Here is a 13,851-nt window from a genome sequence, read left to right on the forward strand (position 1 = left end):
TGAGACATGGACCCTGACAAAGAAAACAGAGAAACAACTCATCACTTTTGAAAATCAAGTACTCAGAAAAATATCTGTACCAGTGATAGTACATGAACAGTGGAAAATAAGGAGAAACAGAGTACATATACAGTTACACACACTGCTTGACGTCGTAGCAAGTATGAAAATTAAGAGACTAAGATGATACGGACATGTGAAGAGGAGAGGGGAGAACATAGTAATAAAGTCTGTAGTGGATGGAGAAGCTGAATGAAAGAGACCCCTAAGACGGCCGAGAATGAGATGGAAGGATACTACCATGGGAGCCATGCAGATACTGGGTTTGGGAGATGAAGATGCAGATGACAGGAAAGTGTGGGAGGCTGGACTGAGTGAGGCCAAGGACCGGTTGCGGTTTGTGTGGCCAGTATAAGTAAGGAAGTAAGTGTGATATCAGTGGGTGACTCAATAACATATTGTTTCGGAACTTTTTCCTTGAGTGCCTTAACGTCCTGCACGGGTCGTTCAGTGTTTCGTTCGCATTTGCCGTGGTCAGTATCGAAGCTAGAATGTATACAGCTTGAATACCATTTACTGCTTATGTAAATATATTTTGGCTTTTTTTAGTTTATTGAGCAAGGGAGGATGTCAATAGCAAAGATGTGTGTAAGATATCTCATGAAGAACATCGCATTCACTCTGAAGAATAAAAGCGAGGGCCACGAGTTTAGTGGATCGCACTAATAGCGCCAGCCAGTAAGAGGGAGTTGTCTTTGCTTATGCAACAACTTGTAGCATTATTGTAAAGGGAAAAGGCGTTATTTCTGTGCTTATTTAATAAAACTGGTAATTAACTATCGTACTTGATGAAACCGTTGTCACAGAAAAACGACTCCACGCTGCTGTTGTGATTAAGTACAGTGAAGCACAGCGTATTTTCTTGCTTAATTTAGGTGGATAGCGTCTAAGATATTTAACTCCTCAAGAAGAGTTTTGTAGCTAGAAGCCAGGTCACGCTCGATGTATATCAGATGTAACTTTTGTTTGGTAGGGAAAAATTAGTGGCTTCGAAGGATTATTTTTTCTATTGAACCGTCGAGGTAAGGAAAAAGTGGCGGTTTCGAAGGAATTTTTGTTCTTATTGAATCGTTGAGAGAAGAGCTTTAGGTATAGTATAAGGTATTGTTTTCATCACAGGAACTAACAATACTATGTCACAGGTGTAAGTGATGAATGCAATGATTCATACGATTTTTTAAGAAAATCCCGTTGAACTATTGCAGTCAACAATCGTAAAAATGTATGTAACGTTTATGAACCATTAAAACTTTTATGGTTTTATTCGACACATTAATCCCTTGAGTACTTTAATAATTGTAAATTGAGAAGCTAGTTGATTAAACAACGAAATTAAACATGCCAACGAATCAGCGTGACAAAAATTGAAAGCTGTGAACAAGAGAAACCTGAGCATGAATATACCGAAAACATTTTAGTTACATATCAGTTTTATAACTAAAGACTGCTGCGGAAGCAACCTGCTACTGAAGCGATCTCGGCTTATTGCGTTCGTAGGGTATCAAGGAAACTTGTGGTCCTAATATTAATCTTACCTCAAGGTTAGCGAAAAGACTTCCTGGACTCCTCTCACCCCAGCACATGGCAAGGTCACTCAACTCCGGCAATTAGGAATGTGGGTAAATGAAGGTCACCTATCCACTGTGTGGGTACGAGCCAAGATACTGATCCACGCCAACTGAGTGCGCTAAAGAAGACGGGAAACCACTCCCCCTCATTTTCTCTCTCACATTTGTAATTTGTATTCTGTACACCATAGAGAGAGGATCATGGTTGTTAGGCATGAGGCTGTAGATAAGTTTTACAATAATAAGCATACAACATTACACCAGGTGGTAACCATCCACCCGTTAACAGACGTCAACCTTCGACATAAACACACTGACTCAACCAAAAAAAACTGTACAACTTAACATTTGAGCACGTTGAAGGCACAATGGATTAAGGAAACTACACTATTTTCAAGAGTAAGTCAGGTAAACGAGTCGTTAGGGGTAGCCACACTTCTGGCCATAGCCTTCATGGTACAGAAGAGGATAACCAGTTCAATCAGATAAGTCATTTCCATAAACAACAGGCTACTGAGAGTGTGCCTACAATGCAGAAAAAAGAAATACAGGGTGATTCAAAAAGAATACCACAACTTTAAAAATGTGTATTTAATGAAAGAAACATAATATAACCTTCTGTTATACATCATTACAAAGAGTAATTAAAAAGGTTTTTTTTCACTCAAAAACAAGTTCAGAGATGTTCAATATGGCCCCATCCAGACACACGAGCAATATCAACCCGATACTCCAACTCGTTCCACACTCTCTGTAGCATATCAGGTTTAACAGTTTGGATAGCTGCTGTTATTTCTCGTTTCAAATCATCAATGGTGGCTGGGAGAGGTGGCCGTAACACCGTATCCTTAACATACCCCCATAAGAAAAAATCGCAGGGGGTAAGGTCACGGCTTCTTGGAGGCCAGTGATGAAGTGCTCTGTCACGGGCTGCCTGGCGGCCGATCCGTCGCCTCGGGTAGTTGACGTTCAGGTAGTTACGGACAGATAAGTGCCAATGTGGTGGCGCTCCATCCTGCTGAAATATGAATTGTTGTGCTTCTTGTTCGAGCTGAGGGAACAGCCAATTCTCTAACATCTCCAGATACTGTAGTTCAGTTACAGTATACCATGATAAACGTACATTCCCAACGAATGGAGATAACATAAAAGACCTAACGAGCGAGGTCATGCAGGTTAGCACACTGAACTGACCTTCAGGAGGACGACGGTTCAAACCAGCGTTCGTCCATCGTGATTTAGATTTTCCGTGATTTCCCTAAATCGCTTCATGCAACTGCCGGGATGGTTCCTTTGAAAGGGCACGGCCTATCTCCTTACCCACCCTTCCCTAATCCGATGGGACTGACGATCTCACTGTTTGATTCCTTGCCTCAAATCAAGCAACCAACCAACCAAAAAGACCCCAAATCAGCAGAGAAATTGTGGGCAGCATTAGAGACAGTAATGTCAAGATTCCCAAAGACGACGTAATAAATTTGCTAGGTAAGCCAAAAGCACAATTTGGCAGAGAAAATGTTACCCGAGAACTCTGGGGAAGTTTCCCTTGCTCAAATAGACAAAAAAATGACCTAAGACTCACCTATCTATGCCAGCAGAAGGACCTTAAGATTAAGTCAACATCCCTTAGGAAATCTCCGCGAAAACAGAAAAGATGGGTCACATTTGCAACAGGTGGGAGAATTACAATTGACCTTGTAGCAATTTCCCACTCACTGCCGATGGAGATCAATGACATTCAAGTTCGTAGAAGTGCGAATGTTGGTCAGGTCGTTATGTAACTGGAACCGAAATCTAATTTACATCTAACAAAATACATCAGAAAGAAACGCACATAGAGAAGTCTGACACGGAAAAGTTCATAGAATCCAACATAAAGCAGGAATGAGGGGGATAACAAGCAAGCACATGCGAAGTTTCCATAGAAAGATCACACAAAAAGCAAAAGAACTGATACCACGGAATAAGAACACTTGACATCCGTAGTGGGAATCACAATGTGAAAATACACTAAAAGACGCAAACAAATCATACCGGAAAACAACAGAAAAATTCGAGGAAAGCCCATATCGTTTTAACGAGTCCAGAGGAAAGGCTGCGAAACTAATAAGGAAGGCCAAGAAAAAGTACATGAAGGAGCAACCGGGTGCTATAGGGGAAAGGGAATTTGCAAGACTTCCGAAAGGAAGGTCTGGGAGTACACACCTTAAAATTCACTCTTCAGAAAACAAGATGGAAAATTCGCATTAACTAATTAAGGTGTTTCCCAGGAACTGATCTCATTTGTCTGATTTCCAAAACTGCCCTTAACCTTGCGCAGGACTGTACCTCCGCTCACCCGGAATCGCTCATAACCACATTTAAATAGATCCACAAACGTATACTTAAGAAACAACAGGACAACCAGTGAAGACAGCATCATTGTGGAGCTACTGAAGGACTTTCCACCAAAGTCTTTACAGGAACTTACACAAATATTCACAGCCATCTGATAAACACAAAAACTTCCTGAGACTTATCCATCCGCTGCACAAGAAAGCAGATACGACTAATTCGAACAACTGCAGAGGAATCTTCCTGCTACAAGTAACGCGCAAAACTTCCTCGTCGTTCCTACTCCAGAGATCACAAAAACAGTTAGAACGAGAACTAGTGAATACCAGCAGGCTTCCGCACAGGGCGTCATGAACATGACATATTTTCAATTTGAAAACAATTCTAAAAATACAAGGCAGTCAGGAATACTCGTAGATTTCTAACAAAGCGTATGATTCTGTTGGCCAACAATCCTTGTTCACTTTCTTAGAAGTTCTGAGGAACGACCCAAAAACACTACGACTGCTCAGACAGACGTCAGCTGCTACATCATCGAATGTCAAAGTTATGGGTGGAATCTCTGATTCCTTGCCGGCCGCGGTGGTCTCGCGGTTAAGGCGCTCAGTCCGGAACCGCGCAACTGCTACGGTCGCAGGTTCGAATCCTGCCTCGGGCATGGATGTGTGTGATGTCCTTAGGTTAGTTAGGTTCAAGTAGTTCTAAGTTCTAGGGGACTGATGACCACAGATGTTAAGTCCCATAGTGCTCAGAGCCATTTCTTTCTGATTCCTTCATGATCTAAACTGGAGTATGCCAAGGTGATGGGTTATTCACACAACTATTCAACCTAGACTTGGATAAATTAATGAGGCAATAGGGAAAATAAATGAAAATCTAAGGAAACTGAAAACCATACGACAAAAACGATCCTGGTGCAAGACAAGTCTCAAACCTAGCTTTCTAGGTACCTAGCGAGGTAAAAGCTGTATTCGAGAACCACCTAAGTAAGAATTCACTAACGAAATATAAATTGCCGGATCCGGCGGCCGTGGTGTGCTGTCATTATTTCTGGTCTGCAAGTCTAGCTGCTTTACATCACCGGATCGATGTACAATGTATGAGAAAACAGTTTTACCAAGTGCGTAGAGCAGAGACACAGCCTCAAACGAAGCAGTTTGTGTATAGAAAGTAGAGGTTAGTGCTGAATATTTATAGCGTTATGTCAGCATGAAAACGGTTGTCAGTTTTAACATTTGCTACTATATATTTATTTTAATCAAATGGTTAAGTCTGTGTTTAAAAAAAATACTCATTTTTCATTTACCATGGCCTTTTTAGAGCGTATTAAAACTTGAACATGGACATGCGATTTTTCGTTTGTAAAGAACTGCTGTATGCTACGTCAGTAAAGTACAATATAACTGTATGTGTTGCTTTAAGTTTTTCTTGGTCCCATCGTGACGAGTGGTTAGTAGAAACATTTGGCTTTCGTATGTATTTTCTGTGAATTACATTTCATGCCTGGACAGCCAAAAATATGGAAATGCGACACGTAGTTCCTATACTCATACTTCTTTGTTTGATACGGTCTTTCTGCCCTACAATTTGGGTCAGACTGTTTATCTGCACACTGTATGTAAGTATTATTTACTCGCTAACTGTTTAAAAGGCACCGGTATCCAGTTTTAACCTTTAAGTTGTGTGGATCTAGCCCTACCATGGAACCAACCCGGTTCGAAAACTAGAACGTCTGTTGGGGTTTTTGTTTTACATTAAGAACTTCTCCTTGTAACCGACGCCGTTACCCAGCTTTCAAGTATAAGTTGCCATGGACGTCATTCTCATCTGGAAATCGTCCGATTCGATCCCTGAGTCATAATCTTGTTTCTTTTTATTTTTTATGCAACTAAATTACCCTTCTACTTCACACTCGTATCATGGCTCTATTGTGAAACTTGCACTGATGTTAACTTATCTCTGTTGTAACTACTGCTAGCTGTATGATGTTCGACTTTGTTTTATTTTACATCAAGAACTTATATTTGTGCATCGAACTCTTTTCATTGTTCTACGTGGCGTATTGAAATTACTTTAATATGCCCTTCTATAATTACTTTCGGCAGTATGGTCTTTGCTGCCGAAAGCCATAAATAAAAAACAATAAGAAATTCTGGTAGATGGCTAACACTGACGTGTTTATCGCCACTCTTCATGCATGCGGCTGCCGTAGCTTGAACTATGAGCAGTACAAATATTATCGCCTACACCAAATGAGTTCGTGTAGCATCGCATTTCAGAAGTTTCTATACTCATCTTACCTGAACTGTTTGTCGTCAATGTTTCACTTTCGTACACGACTTGGATCCACACAAATACCTATGTGTGCCAAATATCCCCATCCTCCCACACTCGAGTTTAGTTGTACACGTTCTTTTATGCTATCGCGTTAAGATTTTGCATATATTACCAAGGGCTTTGCTCACTGATAAATAAGTTGTATGTTTTAATGAGGCACTATTCTTTTAGTATTGTAATATGAATGACTGGAAAAAAGCGCAGGTGACGCCTGTATATAAGAAGGGTAGAAGGACGGATTCTCAAAATTACAGACCAATATCCTTAACATCGGTTTGTTGCAGGTTTCTCGAACATATTCTCAGTTCGAATATAATGAATTTCCTTGAGACAGAGAAGTTGCTGTCCATGCATCAGCACGGCTTTAGAAAGCATCGCTTCTGTGGAACACAACTCATCCTTTTTTCACATGATATCTCGCGAACCATGGATGAAGGGTATCAGACGGATGCCATATTCCCTGACTTCCGGAAAGCGTTTGACTCGGTGCCCCATTGCAGACTCCTAACTAAGGTAAAAGCATATGGGATTGTTTCTTAAATATGTGAGTGGCTCGAAGACTTCTTAAGTGACAGAACCCAGTACGTTGTCCTCGATGGTGAGTGTTCATCGGAGGTGAGGGTATCATCTGGAGTGTCCCAGGGAAGTGTGGTAGGTCCGCTGTTGTTTTCTATCTACATAAATGATCTTTTGGATAGGGTGGATAGCAATGTGCGGCTGTTTGCTGATGATACTGTGGTGTACTGGAAGGTGTCGTCGTTGAGTGACTGTAGGAGGATACAAGATGACTTGGACAGGAGTTGTGATTGGTGTAAAGAATGACAGCTAACTCTAAATATAGATAAATGTAAATCAATGCAGATGAATAGGAAAAAGAATCCCGTAATGTTTGAACACTCCATTAGTAGTGTAGCGCTTGACACAGTCACGTCGATTAAATATTTGGGCGTAACTTTGCAGAGCGATATGAAGTGGGACAAGCATGTAATGGCAGTTGTGGGGAAGGCGGATAGTCATCTTCGGTTCATTGGTAGAATTTTGGGAAGATGTGGTTCATCTGTAAAGGAGACCGCTTATAAAACGCCAATACGACCTATTCTTGAGTGCTGCTCGAGCGTTTGGGATCCCTATCAGGTCGGATGGAGGGAAGACATAGAGGCAATTCAGAGGCGGGCAACTAGATTTGTTCCTGGTAGGTTTGATCATCACGCGAGTGTTACGGAAATGCTTCAGGAACTCGGGTGGGAGTCGCTGGAGGAAAGGAGGCGTTCTTTTCGTGAATCGTTACTGAGGAAATTTGAAGAACCAGCATTTGCGGCTGACTACAGTACAATTTTACTGCCGCCAACTTATATTTCGCGGAAAGACCACAAAGATAAGATAAGAGAGATTAGGGCTCGTACAGAGGCATATAGCAGTCGTTTTTCTCTCGTTCTATTTGGGAGGGGAACAGGGAGAGAAGATGGTAGTTGTGGTACGAGGTACCCTCCGCCACGCACCGTGTGGTGGATTCCGGAGTATGTATTTAGATGTAGATGTAGATGTACTTGAGTGCGTACACTCACACTGTACCCTAACATGGAGGTTGAGTGGACACACGATAAATGACTGCACAGCCAACAGGAAAATGAATAAAATACAAATACAAAACGCTAAGAGCTGATTACACTGTGTGTCTTTTTCCTAATAGTGATGTTTGCTGAAAAGATCGTATGGAAACTGCTGCTACGTTATGCTAAATTCTTGGTGTAAGTTGCCTTCCGAGCGTTCTGCACGACCGCGATTCGATCAGAGTCACGTTGCGGCTCGTCGTTCGTGGTAATTAACGCGTTAACGCTTAGTCAAAATTGCCGAATCGGTTCCGTGACTGAAATTCCGTCCGCCACGCCACTTGGCGCCGCCGGCGGCCCGTGCATACAGGAGGGCGGCCAATGCGGGTTCCCTGCGCCGCGACGCCGTGCCGTGCAATAAGGGCCGACTCTGACGGCGATTCAATTAATGCAGCTGGCGCGCCGCCCGTCGAACGCCGACCGGCGCCTCCAATTACTTCCTTAATAACCGCCGCCGGATCTCGTTTTGATGCCGTGGCGTGACGGCGCAGCTTCCCCCAGGGACCGACAGGTCCATCTGCTCGAGGGCCAACTGCTTTTTCTCTTCCTTCTTTTTTCCGCGTCTTCGTCGTCAGGTGCCACTGATGGGGAACCTACGCGTCACCACAATCAGGAGAGATCACGGACAGGATGCTCTGGTCCAACATGCTGATAATTTTGCCTCTGAGTACCGAGGCACTGACAATAAAGGCGCAACAAAGTGTTGCATCTCCTGACACTTTTACTTTTATGATGTTCCGATCGAAATATTTTATTTCTTACACCTTCCTTCAGTACAGGATGAACTAAACAGAGAGAAGAGGAGTATTAGGGCTTAAATCTCTTAGAAACGCACATTAGTCTCGGTACAAAATGTCATTCTATGTGTGGTAAAATAGCCCTCGATAATTCTGAAGCACGGAACTGGGTGTACGGTAAACTGATTTACATTAATTATTTGTAACTGTTACCATTCACGTTGCTTGTTTCCATGTTTATTTAATACTTACTACAGGTTTTGTGTATGTTTATCTCAACCTCAACCTTCATCTTGTTGTATGGTAGGCTAATGGAAACAAAATTTACTAAAAAAAAATCTAAAATTTATTATTTGGTGGTTTACAAATAGTTCATGTTATTTTATTTCAGTAACTTTGTATTAACTTTTCATTACAATGTTCCGTCACGACACCAACTTTTTATTTTGTAGTAAATAGTTTTGGGAATGGCTATCATCGTATAGAAAGGTAACAGAACATCAGAAACAAACTACTTAATAAACGTTCTGGATATATGTAGTACAACAAACCAGCTTAATGTGTCTTTCTTCGTATATATTCTGGGCAGTCTGAAACACACGTGATGTTGATACGTTGTACTGTATACATCCAGAACGTTCTTTAAGTTATATATTACGATCGTACGGAAGTTCGTAGCCTTTCTGTTTTGGATGTCAGTATGCCGGTTTGCTATAGATTCTTATATCGATTTTTATTCTTTTTTGTGCTTCACTGTCGCTATTTAATTGTATGTATAGTCATTCTGTCACTTCGAAATAGTGAGTGGAGCTGTCAACGATAAAAGAAAGTGTCAAGTGGAGAATGGAATTTGTGGTAGGCTCCTATGGGACCAAACTGCTGAGCTCATCGGTCCCTAGGCTTACACGCTATGAGGTGCGACAATAAAGTAATGAGACTGACTTTCTTTGCAGGATGTGGCAACCCTGCAGGCTTGCGTAGGCGCAATATCTTTGACCTTGGTCTATAAGCTGCTTCCAGTCCAAGTGGCACATTGATGCAACTGCTCAGTCGTGAGTTGTGCTGTAATAAGTTAACAGCCGGCCGGTGTGGCCGTGCGTTTAAAGGCGCTTCAGTCTGGAACCGCGTGACCGCTACGGTCGCAGGTTCGAATCCTTCCTCGGGCATGGATGTGTGTGATGTCCTTAGGTTAGTTAGGTTTAATTAGTTCTAAGTTCTAGGCGACTGATGACCTCAGAAGTTAAGTCGCATAGTGCTCAGAGCCATTTGAACTAATACGTTAACACGTGTTTGTGTCTCCCATCACGGCAACGGAACTGCATGATATTGTCCAACGGTATGCCTTTTCTTTTTGCGTTAAATTGGGTGAGAACGCGACGACAACTTACAAAAAAAAATGGCTCTGAGCACTATGTGACTTAACTTCTGAGGTCATCAGTCGCCTAGAACTTAGAACTAATTAAACCTAACTAACCTAAGGGCATCACACACATCCATGCCCGAGGCAGGATTCGAACCTGCGACCGTAGCGGTCGCTCGGTTCCAGACTGTAGCGCCTAGAACCGCACGGCCACTCCGGCCGGCTACAACTTACAGTAAGCTTCAGAAAGCTTTTGGTGAGCGGGTCATGTCAAGAGCTCAAGTTTTTCGTTGGCATAAAATGTTTAGTGAAGGCAGAACGAGTGTTGAAGGTGAAGACCGCAGTGGACGACCATCAACCTCACGGATGAATGTCAACTTGGCCAGGGTGCGTGAACTAGTACGATCTGATCGAAGATTATCAGTGAAACTGATTGCAGGAGAACTGAACATCAATCGAGAAACGGTTCGTCTAATAATAACTGAAGATCTTGGAATGAGAAAGATTTGTGCAAAAATGGTACGCAAAAATCTCACACCACAACAGCGAGAAACACGAAATATGTGGCAGCGCATCTGTTAGAGAAAACGGAAATCAATCCAGAATTGTTAAGCCACGTTATCACTGGTGATGAAAGATGGTTTTTTATTACGATCCAGAGACAAATCTTCAAAGTTTGCAATGGTGCTGAAAGGGATCAGATCACCCAGACCAAAAAAAGCTCGCATGTCGAAGTCAAAAGTGAAATGCATGCTTGTTTGCTTATGTGATTCCAAGGTAATTGTTTATAAAGAGTGTGTGCCTTGTGCACAAACAGTTAGCCGATATTGCTACAGAGAAATTTTAGAAAGACTTCGTAAAAGAGTTCTTCGTGTCCATGCCAACATTGCTGATAATTGGATTCTGCATCACGATAATGCGCCATCCCATACTGCTCTGTCAGCACAGCAATTTTTAACCTCAAAACAAATTTCGGTACTACCACAGCCACCTTATTCACCAGATATCGCTCCGCGCGACTTTTTTCTATTTCCAAGAGTCAAAACGGCGGTCAAGGAACACCATTTTGAAACAGCACAAGATGTCCAAAAAGCTGTGACAGGGGTCTTGGAGGATATTACAGACGATGAGTTACCATCAATGGCAGAAGCGCTAAAAAAAGGGCGTGCAATCAGAAGGAAACTAGTCTGAAGGAGACAACACTAAACTTGACTAAAACGTTAAGCAACATTTTTTTTTACTTCATTCTCCTTACTTTATTGTGGCACCTCGCACTTAATCTAACTTAAACTAACTTACCCTAAGGAAAACACACACATCCATGCCCGAGGGAGAACTCGAACATCCGACGGAAGGAGTGGCACGTACCGTAGCAGGACGCCTCAGAAAATGGAACATTTCCAACATATTCTTCTGTTTTTCAATAGAGGGGTGACAGCAGATGAGTCAAAAAGAACATTTATATTAACATATGGGGATAATTCCATTGGACATAGCACGGCAGGGAAATAGTTTTATCGTTTTAAGGAGGGTCGTTTTGACATTAGTGACCCTCCACGTGCGGTTACATGAACATCGTTTAAATCCACTAATTCACAGTGACCCACGTTATTGTACCGAGGACTGGCGGATGTGATCACCCACCATCGTGCGAAATTTACATGCAGTGGGGAAGGATCAAAAATCTAGTGAATGGTTACGGCATGCTCTGAGCAATCATAAAAATCAACCGAAGGACGACCATACCCGTATGTTTGAGTCTGCTTGCTCGCTATCAGTTGGCTCGTGAACAACAATCGCCATTCATTTTCTGTATCACTAATGATGACGAAAATTGATGTCATTATGCTAACATAAGGAGAAGAAAGGAACGATTGAGCCCAAACAATGCAGCAAGTTCACCTACAAATATCTGCTTTCATCAGCAGTAGAAAATGTTATGCATCTGGTGGAACAGCGGTGCTGTAGTGTACTACGAACTGCTTGCCCAATGTGTAATCGTCACCGCTGACAGTTGCTGTTAACAACTGAGCCGTCTTGCAGACGCAATCCATGCACAAGGGTCAAATGGTTAAAATGGCTATGAGCACTATGGGACTTAACTTAGAACTATTCAAACCTAACTTACCTAAAGACATCACACATATCCATGCCCGAGGCAGGATTCGAACCTGCGACTGTAGCGGTCGCGCGGTTCCAGACTGTAGCGCCTAGAACCGCTCGGTCACTCCGGCCGGCCACAAGGGTCAGGAAGGCTGCGTTGAGGGATGCTAGTACACGGTAACGCCCGGCAGCGTTCTGCTACATTGACAAAAATCTCTATACAGGAGTAGTTTTGGGAAGTAATTCCGCACCCACATTATTAACCTCATGTTGTGCTTTCAGATTTGCACTTTTTCCGCCCTCTGTCGAATGATCTGCATGGAACTTCCTTTCCGTATGAAAATGCGCTCCGAAAAAAGGCTCAAGAGTTCTTCGCCTAACATTACGCGATTTCTCCGGTCATGGGATCGAAAAGTTTCCCCAGCAATGGCAGATAGTTGTAAACAGTGAAGGAGAATATATAATTGGTGACTAAAATTTCTGTTATGTGTATCTGTTGTGTATGCTGAACCTACGGAAAAACGCTACGATCTCAAGCACCAGTAAATAATTTGTTCTTATTGTTCGGTTTTCATTTTATGTTTTAACAGAATGTGATAATGACGGTTGGCGATCCTAGCCAGCAATGAAATTAAAAACTGTAATGCCAAAGAGATGATAACGGGGTCTTACTGATAACTTATTTTTGTAGTCATATGCATATAATGAAAAATTCCTGATGCTGCACTATGCTCAAAGCACTTAGAAATGTAGAACATTAAAAATAATAAGTAAATAATGTGACTGGTAGCAGAACCACACAGACAATTTATGCGAAACAGTCCGGCTACCAAAAGCCTGACGTTATGACTACTGTCAATTTACAGTAACCTCGCAGGACCTAAATCAAGATGACCTGGACAGACATTAGTCCATCTCCTTTCCTCTGTACATGTCAACGGTCTTAATGGATTCACTACATCTCTACGTCGAACAAGAATGTCACCGTTTTTCACAAACATTTCTTTTTATATTGAGAGTATTAAAAAGCAAAATACAAATAGCGAAATAGAAAAAGTGATAATACCAGAAGCTAATTTTTTACTTATTTTGTTCTTTCGTGTGTTTATTAGTGCATCATGAAATTTGGGCGACGAATGTACTCTCTGACAATTTATAAAGGCAGTACTCTTACCTGGCCCACGCACACTCCTTTAATAAATCAAATGGGACAATTTTCATTTAAAATGAAGCTATATTTGCAAGACGTCACTTTTTGTAATCATAAGTATGTGTCTGAGTAAAACTGAGTGTTATTATCTTTGCATTAAGATAAATACTATCTGGCGCTATCCTTCAAATCGAGTGCTGCACTCTTAATTTTTATATGTGAATTAGCGAATTTACTCATCACACTTCTGTTCTCCTATGTCTGTAATCACTTTCAAAACTCAGGGAAATGATCAAATTAACTAATTTAACAATACTGAAACTTAAAGTGCTGGTGTAGCCATGTATCACCACAATACAATAAAAACAGTAGAGGAAGCATGAACGAGAACAATGGCGTATTGAAGCTTACAGAAATAATCACAAGTTTTATTAAACCATTTGTATCTACAACTTTCTGGAGGACAAGGTGATAAATATTACACTAAAATGACAAACACAAATCAGTTAGGAAAGTACGCATTGTGGTGGAAGCTATAGTATTTCTACTTTGAAAATCCCTTTTACAACGCAGGCTGACTTTATTTACATGA

Source organism: Schistocerca americana, chromosome 5 (assembly GCF_021461395.2).
Source record: "Schistocerca americana isolate TAMUIC-IGC-003095 chromosome 5, iqSchAmer2.1, whole genome shotgun sequence".
NCBI classification, from domain to species: Eukaryota; Metazoa; Arthropoda; class Insecta; order Orthoptera; family Acrididae; genus Schistocerca; species Schistocerca americana.